This window comes from Dipodomys merriami, unplaced genomic scaffold, assembly GCF_024711535.1.
Source record: "Dipodomys merriami isolate MVZ:Mamm:240054 unplaced genomic scaffold, mDipMer1.0.p SCAF_1, whole genome shotgun sequence".
NCBI classification, from domain to species: Eukaryota; Metazoa; Chordata; class Mammalia; order Rodentia; family Heteromyidae; genus Dipodomys; species Dipodomys merriami.
This window is the reverse complement of record NW_027202270.1, coordinates 95,966,102-95,975,573: the sequence shown is the minus strand read 5'-3', so window position 1 is coordinate 95,975,573 and position 9,472 is coordinate 95,966,102. Positions and strand designations below refer to the sequence as shown.

The window sequence follows — 9,472 nt, the reverse complement described above, 5'->3', positions numbered from 1 at the left end:
ACCAAAATTAGGATATCAGAAATGGTTTGATCTGAGCAATGTGTTTAAGGAGGAGAAATCAGTGATAAAAGACAAAGGGGAAAAAAAATCCAAGGACATTGTAGAGGATTATTTTGCAGTTGAGAGAAGAGGAAATAGTGCATGCACAAGGCCAAAAATAATTCTCAGATTTACATTTTTGTGTATGACAATATGTCAATACTCTTGTATTTTTGGCATTTATTTGATTTAATACTTGAAAAAACAAATTGTCTGTGTGCTACCAATCCATATAGTCTTAAATTTCAGATTAGTGTCATATAATTCTATGGAAATTTATTGTATGTTGAAGAGAAATACTTTTTTAAGGTTATTTCTGCATTTCTTGCAGTTGAAGTACTCTTTGATGACATTCTTGGCTTGAGACTCTTTGCCATAATCCTTAACCACTACATAACTGCAACCAGCCACTTTATGAGGTTTTCCCTCTCCATCAGTTTTGCAGAGACTTATCCGGTCCCCTAGTTTTTTTTTGTTTGTTTTTTATTGTTGTTGTCATCGACCTTAATAATGTTATTTGGTACTCAGCACAAAGGGCCTCCACCTTGCCATATATAGGCTCATTGCAGTTGGATGCAAGCACACAAAGAGGTGGCTGGCGCTTATCTAGGGCTTTGGCAGCTTGGCGGATTTCATGTGCTAGGCCGTTGTGGATGAAGGTAGTCTTCAGCACTTTAAAAAAATTTTATTGTAAAGATACTGTACAGAGGGGTTACAGTTACATAAATAATGTAATGAGTCAATTTCCTACCGAGCATTTGTTTTTCTCATACCATCCCTTTCCTCCCCTCCTCCCCAACTCCTCTCTCCCCCACCAAAGTTGTTAAGTTCATTTTCAACATAATGTCTTATATATCTGGTTGTTACAATAGATCATAAGTTCATTTTCAACATAATGTCTTATATATCTGGTTGTTACAATGGATCATCCTGTATCCTTATCTCAGAAGTTTGGTATTTCCCGTCCCCCCCAAATTAGAAAAATGTGTATGTCTAGGACAAGCAGAAGAGGTCAAAAGCTATGTTCACATGACCATATAAGATGATGCTAAGTGAAATGAACCCCAAGATAGGGACACAAGAGGTTTTATCTTTCTTGCTGTTGTTTTTAATGTACTTACAATGTACTATGTGATTTTTTTGTTTCTTTTGTATGTTCTTCCCCCATGGTACAACCCCTGTTTTCACTGTATTTTATTCCAGTGCCCTGCATTTTGTATATACATTTTTCATCTCGTAAAGTACTATTAACGTCCTTTTCTTCTCCAGCAGCAGTGCCTTGCTCTACCATGGCGGTGGATTACGGGTGAAGCTGAATCTTGAGCGCACCCTGGCCTCGTCCTCTGAGCAGCTTGGCGGTGGCAGGGAAAGAGCAAGGAATACTTTTTATAACTGTGTTTTGAGAACAATGAACCATTTGACCAAATTAAAGGCATGCTAATGAATATAACTGATAGAGAAAATTTATTTTTCTTCTTTTGTATATACTTTTATTGTATAAATACCGTAAGGAAGATTTCAGTCAAATGAGTAAGGTAATGAGTATATTTCCTATCCAGCATGTTACCTCCTCCTTTGTTTTTCCCCATCACCCCTTCCTCCCTACCTCCCTACCTCCCTAACTCCTCCCCCCCAAGTTGTAAAGTTCCATTTCAACAAAATGTCTTGTACATCTCAGTGTTAAAATGGGTCAACATGTATCCCTATTTCAGCAATTTATTTCCCTTCCCCTCCCCAAATGAGAAAAATGTATAGACAAGATTGAAGGTACCCCAATCAAATACAGTGAAAGCAGGGGTTATACCATGCTGGAAGAACATACAAAAGAAACAAAAAAAATCACACAGTACATTATAGGTGCATTAAAAACAACAGCAAGAAAGATAAAACCACTTGTGTCTCTAACTTGGGGTTCATTTGGCTTAGCATCATCTTATATGGTCATATAAGCTTTTGACCTTCTCTGCATGTCCTCAATATATACTAGTTATGGAAAATAAGAGAAACCCTGTGACCAACCTCGAAGTCCAAACACCCTGACAACATTACAGAAAGGAATAGGACAAACTCTAGAGATCCTTACCACAGGCCAAAATTTTCTTAATATTAAGACCCAGAAACACAACAAATCAAAGAAAGGTTGGACAAATTGGATTGCATGAAACTACAGAGCTTCTGCAAGGCAAAGTGCAGGGAGCCGGGACGAACGCCATTACAAGATGGCGCCCACTCCCTTGCAGCTTTGAGGTCCATATTAGGCAGTGCTTGGCTGGACGGTGGGTCCTGGGCTTTGCGCATGCGCGAGCCACGTAGAGTCCCCAGCCAATCCCGTGGCACCTGGTGACGGTGAAAGGCAGACGACCAATGATAGAACGACCCGTGTTCCTATTCCCTATATAAGTGGCCATGCTTTGGGTGCACGCTCTCTCGCGCTCAAGCTCTCCTACAAGTAAAAAGGCTCTCCAATAAAGCATGATCTGAGAAGACTCCTGGTGTGGTGGTCGTTCTTCCCCGCTGGTCGAGAAGGCGTTCGCTGCAGCAAAGGACATAGCTAGCAAGATAATAGACAGCCCACAGACGGGGAGAAGTTCTTCACTAGCCATAAAACGGACATGAATCTTATATCTAAAATATGCTTAGAATGTAAACAATTAAATCCCCCAACAACACATCCTCAAAGAAACAACTGCCCAATTAATAAGTGGGCTAAAGACTTAAAGAGAAACTTCTCTGAAGAGGATATAATGGCCAATAGACACATGAAGAAATGCTTAACTTCTCTAGCCATAAAAGAAATGCAAATCAAGACAGCATTGAGATTCCACCTCACTCCAGTGAGGTGGAAATCTAATAACAGATGCTGGAGGGGATGTGGACAGAAGGGAACCTTACTTCATTGTTGGTGGGAGTGTAAACTTGTTCAGCCACTTTGGAAAGTAGTATGGAGGTTTCTCAAAAGACTCCACATACAGCTCCCCTATGACCTAGCAATTCCACTTTGGGGGCATTTATTCAAACGATCACAAACAATACTAAAGCAACCAGCACAAATATGTTTATTGCAGCATTATTTACCATAGCTAAGATATGGAACCAACTCAGATGCCCCTCAGTAGATGAATGGAACAAGAAAATGTGGTATATATACACAATGGAATTCTATGCCTCCATCAGAAAGAATGAAACTGTTCCATTTCTTAGGAAATGATAAAACTTGGGAAAAATTATGATAAGTGAAAATTTGTTTATCATGAAAAGTAAATAGTATATTTAATACTTCAGAAAATGAAAATGTAATATATTTCCTTAAGTAGGTATCTTAATTGTATGTATTTATGGACACCACGTGGTCATCTGATACATATAAACAGTGTGATGAAAAAATCAGGTTAGTTGCCATTAAACATTTTAATCTGATTAATCTTTTTTAACTGAGTATAATGGTATACTCATGTAATCCCAGAACTTGGGAGGCTGAGCTGATAGGGATCTGATGCCACCCTCAGCTCTGTATTAAATTTAAAATCACTATGTGCTCCATATGAGATGCTGTCTCAAAACTGTTTTCTACTGACATCATTATGCACATGTATGAAGTTCAGCATGAAATTACTATTCCAATATGTACTGATCAAATCAAGGTAATTGATCTTTTCACATCATTGTCATATAGGGACTTCTCAGATGTTATCCTAGAATATTTTCTTAAGTTGAAATGATTTGTACATGCATTCTCCTTACCAATTACATTGAAATATTCTTCAATTTTTTTAGTGATCAAGAGAGTGTATTTTCAAATATATCTCTAGTGATTACCTGAAGATATAGGTTTAGTATTCAATTATTTTTAGTATATAATTATTTTTTAAATTATATTTTTATTTCTTGTAAACATACTGTACAGAAGGCTTACAATTACATGGGCAAGATAATGAGTACCTTTCTTATCAAGCATTGCAGCCTCCTCCTTTGTTTACCCCCCCCGACCCCGCACCAAATTTGTAAAGTTCATTTTTGACATAACAATTTGTACTTCTCATTGTTGCAATGGGCCCACCTGTATCCTTAAACGACTTGTTTTTCCCCATCTCCTCCACAAATTATACCGACATCAAATAGAGTGAAAGCAGGGGTTACACTGTGGGGGAGGGACATACAAAGCAACAAAGAAATAATCTTATAAATGCGTTAGAAACAAATGCATGAAAGAAAAAAAACATTAAAATACATATCTAAGGGTTCATTTTCCTAACATCACATTATCTGACCTTTTCTGCTTGACTCATACATATACTAGATATTGCAAATAAGGGAAACCATGGGACCTATGTTTCTTTGGGCTTGGCTTACTTCACTTAATATAATTTTTTCCAAGTCTTACCATTTCCTAACAAATAGGGCAATGTCATTCTTTCTAATTGAGGCATAGAATTCCATTGTGTATATATACCACATTTTCTTGATCCATTCATCTACTGAGGGGTATCTGGGTTGGTTCCATATCTTAGCTATGGTAAATAATGCTGCAATGAACATAGTTGTGCTGGTAGCTTTAGTGTGGTCTTGTTTGTAAACATTTGGGATTGCTGGGTCATAGGGGAGCTCTATGTGAAGTCTTTTGAGGAACCTCCATACTATTTTCCAAATTGGTTGAACAAGTTTACACTCCCACCAACAATGAAGTAAGGTTCCGTTCTGTCCACATCCCCTCTAGAATCTGTTGTTATTAGAGTTCTTGATTTTTGCCATTCTAACTGGTATGAGGTGATATCTCAATGTTGTTTTGATTTGCATTTCTTTTATGGCTAGAGAAGTTGAGCATTTCTTCATGTGTCTATTGGCCATCCTTCTTTCTTCTTCAGAGAAGTTTCTCTTTAAGTCTTCGCCCACTTATTTATTGGGCAGTTGTTTCTTTGAGGATTTGTTGTTGGGGGATTTAATTTTTTGAGTTCCAGGTATATTTTAGATATGAGACCCTTGTCCGTTGTATGGTTATTGAAGATCTTCTCCCAATCCATGAGCTTTCTATTGATCTTGCTAGCTATGTCCTTTGCCATGCAGAAGTTCTGCAACTTCTTGCAATCCCATTTGTCCAACCTTTCTTTGATTTGTTGTGTTACCGGGTCTCTATTAAGAAAATTTCGGCCAGCACCAAGGAGACCTAGGGTTTTTCCTATTCCATCCTGTAATGTTTTCAGAGTGTCTGCTTTGACTCCGAGGTCTTTGATCCATTTGGAGTTGATTCTGGTGCAGGGTGATATATAAGGATCTAGCTTTAGTTTTCTACAAGTAGTTAACCAATTTTGCCAGCACCATTTACTGAAGAGGCTGTCTTTCTTCCATTCCATTTGTTTTAGATCCCTTATGGAAGATTCGATGGCTATAGTTTTGTAATTTCATTTCTGGGTTTTCAATTATATTCCATTGGTTCTGAGGTCTGTTCATGTGCCTGTACCAAGGTGTTTTGATTACCATTTCTTTGTAGGAGTGTTTGAAATTTGGTATTGATATTCCTCCAGCAGTGTTCTTTCCATTGAGGAGCGTTTTTGCTATTCAGGGTCTTTCATTGTTCCATATGAATTTTTGGATTGCCTCTTCTATTTCCTTGAAGAATGAGGTTGGAATTTTGATAGGTATCACATTGAATTTGTAGATAGCCTTGGGAACTATTGCCATCTTCACGATGTTAATCTTTCCAATCCAGGAGCATGGGAGTTTTTCACATTTTCTAAGTTCTGTTTTGATTTCCTTTTCAAGTTTTTAAAGTTTCTTAACTCAGGAACAAGACAAGGATGTCCACTCTCTCTCCTTCTCTTCAATCTAGTATTAGAATGCCTAGCTACAGCAATAAGACAAGATGCAAATATAAAGGGGATCCAAATAGGGAAAGAAGAAATCAAACTCTCCCTCTTTGCAGATGACATGATCTTGTATTTAAAGAATCCCATAGACTCCACTCCCAAATTACTCAAGCTGAAAGTAGAAGGGTATAAAATTAACCCCCTAAATCAATGGCTTTTCTGTATGCCAACAACGAAAAAAGTGTGGCTGAAATTAGGAAAGCAAGTGCATTTGTAATAGCCCCACAAAAAATAAACTACCTAGGAATTAACTTAACCAATGAAGTGAAGGACCTCTCTGATGAAAACTTTAAAAACTTGTATGTGGATTCTTTTGAGGAACCTCCATACTACTTCCCAAAGTGGCTGAACAAGTTTACACTCCCACCAACAATGCAGTAAGGTTCCCTTTTGGCCACATCCCCTCCAGCATCTGTTGTTATTAGAGTTCTTGATTATGGCCTTTCTAACTGGGGTGAGGTGGAATCTCAACGTTGTCTTGATTTGCATGTCTTCTATGGCTAAAGAAGATGAGCATTTCTTCATGTGTCTAATAGCTATTTTTGTTTCCTCTTTAGAGAACTCTCTCTTTAAGTGTTTAACCCACTTATTAATTGGGCAGTTGTTTCTTTGAGGATTTGTTTTTGGAGGATTTAATTGTTTAGAGTTTTAAATATATTTAAATATGAGACCCTTGTCCATTGTGTGGCTAGCAAAGATCTTCTTCCAGTCTGTGGGCTTTCTATTATCTTGCTAGCTATGTCCTTTGCCTTGCAGAAGCTCTGCAGTTTCATGCAATCCCATTTGTCCAACATTTCTTTGATTTGCTGTGTTTCTGTGTCTCTATTAAGAAAAGTTCAGCCTGTGCTAAGGAGCCCTAGAATTTCTCCTATTCCTTACTGTAATATTTTCATAGTGTCTGCTATTATTTTGAGGTCTGTGATCCATTTCGAGTTGATTCTGTTGCAGGGTGATAAATATGGATCTAGCTTTACTTTTCTACAGCTCTTTAACCAATTTTGCCAGCGTCATTTACTGAAAAGGTTGTCTTTCTTCCATTCTGTTTTTTTTAAATCTCTGTTGTCAAAGATTAGGTGGCTATAGGTTTGTCAGTTCATTTCTGGGTCTTCAGTCCTATTCCATTGGTCCTCAGGTCTGTGGGCCAGTACCAAGCTGTTTTGATCATTATGGCTTTGTAGTAGAGTTTGAAATTTAGAATTGATATTCCTCCAATGCTGTTCTTTCTGTTAAGAATTTTTTTTTTTTTGCTCTTTGGGTTCTTTTATGGTTCCATATGAATTTTTGGATTGCCTCTTCTATTTCATTGAAGAATGAGGTGGGAATATTTATAGGTATTGCAATGAATTTGTACATAGCCTTTGGCAGTATTGTATTTTCACGATGTTAATCATGCTCCCATCCAGGAGCATGGGAGGTTTTTCCACTTGCTTAGTTCTGCTTTAATTTCCTTTTCAGGTGTTTGAAGTTTTCATCATAGATGTCCTTCACCTTTTTAGCAAATTAACTCCTAGGTATTTTATTTTTTGTGGAGCTATTACAAAAGGGGTTTCTTTACTAATTTCATCTGTGATCTTCTCATTATTGACATACAGGAAAGCCATTGATTTTATACCCTGCCACTTTGCCAAAGTTTCCTATCAGCTCAAGTAACTTGGGAGTGGAGTTCATATGGTTCCTTAAATACAAGATCAAGCCATCTGCAAAGAGGGAGAGTTTTACTTCAGCTTTCCCAATTTGGATCACCTTTATGTTTGAATCTTGTCTTATTGCTGTAGCTAGGCAGTCTAGTACAAACTTGAAGAGTAGTGGAGAGAGAGAGCAGATGTCCTTGTCTCATTCCTGAATTTAGAGGAAGTAGCTTTAGCTTTTCACCATTAAGTATAATGATGGCTGTCAGTTTGTTATTCACTTTACTATATTGAGTGACATGGATTCCTAGTTTTTCCAGAGCTTTCATTATAATGGGTGTTGGATCTTGTCAAATGCTTTTTCTGCATCTATTGAGATAATCATGTGGTTCTTAACCTTGCTCTTGTTGATGTGATGGATTATATTAATTGATTTACATTTATTTAAACAACTTTGCACCCCTGAAATGAATCCTGTTTGATTATGGTGTATGATTTTTTTGGATGAGTTGTTGAAGTCGATTGGCCAAAATTTTGTTGAGAAGTTTTGCATATATGTTCATCAATGAAATAGGTCTATAGTTCTTTCTTTGATGAGACCCTGCCTGGTTTTGGGATGAGGCTTATGATGGCTTCATAGAAAGAGTTTGGTAGTGAATTTTCCCTTTTGATTTCATTGAAAAGTTGGAGGAATATTGGTGTGAATTCTTCTTTGATGGCCTTGTAGAATTCAGCTGTAAATCCATCCAGTCCTGGGCTTTTATTGGGTGGAAGTTCTCATATTGTTGTTTCTATTTCGATGCTTGATATGGGTCTGTTAATTTGGTTTAACTCATCCTGGTTTAGTTTGGGCATGTTAATATTTGCTAGAAATTTTCCCATACCTTTCAGATTCTCAAACTTATTAGCATAAAGGTTTGAGATGTATCCCCTAAGTATATTCTAAATCTTGGTTGTATCTGTAGTGATGTTTCCATTCTCATCTCTGAGTTTATTTGGGTGTGTTCTCTCTTTTTTTTCTAATAAGATTTAGTAAGGGTCTGTCAATTTTGTTATTTTTTCCCAAGACTAACTCTTTGCTTTGTTGATTGTTTCTATAGTTTTTTTGGACTCTAATTCACTTAATTCTGATTTAATTTTAATTATTTTTTTCCATGTAGTACCTTGGGTTTAGCTTGTTGCTCTTTTTCAAGGAGCTTTAGGTGCTTCATTAAATTGTTCATTTCAGATCTCTCCAATTTGTGGATATAGGAAGTCAGAGCTATAAACTTGCCTCTGAATACTGTCTTTGCTTTGTCCAGAGAACCTGATACTTTGTGTGTTCATTTTTGTTAAATATCATGAACATTTGAATTTCCTTTCTAATCTCTTCCATGAACCACTGGTAATTCAATAGTGCATTGTTCAGCTTCAGTGTGTTACAGGGTTTTCTTCGGTGGATTTTGGTGTTTAATTCTATTTTTATTACTTTGTTGTCTGAAAGAATGCAGGGCATAATTTCAATGTTTCTGAATTTGGACAAAGTTGCTTTGTGACATAAAATTGTGGTCTATTTTGGAGAATGTCCCATGTGCTGCTGAGAAGAAGGAATAATCTGATGCTGTTGGGTGAAATATTCAGCAGATGACTGTTAAGTCTATTTGATCTGTGCAGTTGTTTAGGTATGAGTTTTTTCTGTTGAGTTTTTGCCAGACTGACCACTCCAGTGGGGATAGTGGTATATTAAAGTACCCAACAATTAATGTCTTTGGATCAATATGTGATTTTAGGGAAAGTAGAGTTTCTTGGTTAAATTTGGGAGCTCTGTTATTTGTTGAATAGATATTTAGAACTGTAATATCCTCCTGAAGGAGAGATCCCTTAATTAGTATGTAATGTCTTTCTTTATCTCTTCTTGCTAATTTTAATTTGACATCTATTTTATCTGATATTAGAATTTCAACT

At 36.9% G+C, this 9,472-nt stretch overlaps 1 pseudogene; it reads right to left on the bottom strand.

Moving 5' to 3' along the window:
- Positions 1–315: 315 nt before the first annotated feature.
- On the bottom strand, positions 316–1,330 carry LOC138823114 (small ribosomal subunit protein eS12-like; annotated as a pseudogene).
- Between the last annotated feature and the right edge of the window lie 8,142 nt (positions 1,331–9,472).